A 2,144-nucleotide genomic window follows, 5' to 3' on the forward strand; every position below is an offset into this window, starting at 1 on the left:
ATAAAAAATGAGAGAGTCTTATTGGTGAAAACCTTCATGGGCACCTTGAGGCGACTGTAAGTTGAGAGAAAGAACGAAATGAAAGAGGCTTGATGGTGAAAACCCTTCGGGCACTACAAGTCGAATAAGGATTGTGAATCAGATTGGATAAGCGGAGCATTGAAGCCCAGTTTCATGGTGAAAAGGTACAACAAGAGTTGAACATCAGATTTTGCTTGACAAAATATCTACAGGTGCATGTCATGGTCATTAGAGTTGGTATCCACACCTGATAGGTTTCTACTTCGTAGTTTTCTTGTTAGGAATCATCTATTTCCTTTGTCCTTCATTCTGTTCCTTTTGTTTCATTTACTTCCTCCTCTTGAGTCTGTGTGGTCAAAACAAGTGAGAAATGACTTCAAAATCTGCCACCAAGCTTTCCAATTGAACAAAACGGGGTCTGGCTAACACATCAAAATGTCATAAGTCAGGAAGAAACATCAAGCGCATTGAGCTAGTAACAATCAACATGCTTTGGGATCCTTGTGAAATACAAATGTTTGGTACATATCAATTCATGAACAATGCAACAAGATGGAAGGTGCTTGGTGAACGGGATCAGAGATATTTTCTGTGGTAAGATTGACAAAAGGTGGTTGAACAGTGACAAGCAGGGTCTTCAAGTGGAAATCAAAGTTATCAAGTCGAAATCAAAGTTATTAGACCTCGAGGCCAAGGCCAGTGATCTAAATCAGGAAAGAACAACATGCGCGATGAGTTGGTAACAATCAATATGCTTTGGAAGTTCATGTGAAACACAAAGGCTTGGTATATGTGAATTCATGAACAATGCAACAGATGAAGGGTTGGGTGAACAGATCAAAGGTATTTCCTGTGATAAGATTGATAAAAAGGTGTTAAACCAGTGACGAGCAAGACTTTCCAAGCAGCAGTCAAAGTTATCAATGCAAATGAGGGAGCTGTAGACCTCAAGGACAGGACCAGTGGTTTAAGGAAAGAAAGAACAGCATACGCAATGAAGGGGTGACAAGTGTCGTGCTTTGGGGTTCATGTGAGACACAAAGGTTGGTAAATGTCAGTTCAGGAGCAATGCAACAGATAGAAGGTGTTGGGTTTGAGTGACAAGAGGTATTTTCTATGTTATGGTTTACAAAGGAAGTAGTTAGTCAAGGAACAAGCGGGGTTTTCGAATGGAAATCAGTTGTCATGGCAAGTGAAGGAGAAACAGACCTCAAGGCCAGTGGTTTAAGTCAAGAAAGAACAGCATACACACAGAGTGGGGGCAATGGACGTGCTTTAGGATTCATGTGAGACACAAAGGTTGGGTAGATGCCAGTTCATGAGAAATGCAACAAATAGAGGATATTGGGTCTGAACGGAGAAAAGGTATTACGGATGACAGAGAAAGTGGTTAGTCAATAAGCAGGCAGGGTCTTCGAGTGGAAATCAGTTATCATGGGAAATGAAGGAGCAATCGCTCTTAAAGTTCAAGGCCACAAACCAACCACCATGTTTTTAAATTGACAAGCTTTTTCTTTGATTGAAACAGGGGCAGAAAATTTTATTTGTTTGTCTATTTTGTTGCTGTCAGGCGCCCACCTGGAGAACAAGGGAATACTTTTCAAGTTCAGCAATCAGGAGCCCACCTGGAGAACAAGGGAATACTTTTCAAGTTCAGCAATCAGGAGCCCACCTGGAGAACAAGGGAATACTTTTCAAGCTTCAGCAATCAGGCGCCCACCTGGAGAACAAGGGAAGTACAATTCAAATTTTAGCTTTTAATTTTTAATATTTGATAACATGCCATGCCCAGCCACCAAACTGGGGCAGAAAATTTTCTTTGTTTGTTTATTATGTTGCAGTCAGGAGCCCACCTGGAGAACAAGGAAATACTTTCCAAGCGTTGCAGTCAGGAGCCCACCTGGAGAACAAGGGAATACTTTTCAAACGTCAGCAATCAGGAGCCCGCCTGGAGAATAGAGGCATATATTTCAAATTTCAGCAGTCAAGCATCACTCGGAGGAATGGCAAAACATCTCCGATCACAATTCAAGGAAACAACGCAAGAATTCCATCGGAAGGATACAAGTTCAAGGCGACAAGAACACAAGAGCAAGTTTGAAGACATAGATAGGTACCTTTTT

Source organism: Nicotiana attenuata, unplaced genomic scaffold (genome assembly GCF_001879085.1).
Source record: "Nicotiana attenuata strain UT unplaced genomic scaffold, NIATTr2, whole genome shotgun sequence".
Taxonomy (NCBI): Eukaryota; Viridiplantae; Streptophyta; class Magnoliopsida; order Solanales; family Solanaceae; genus Nicotiana; species Nicotiana attenuata.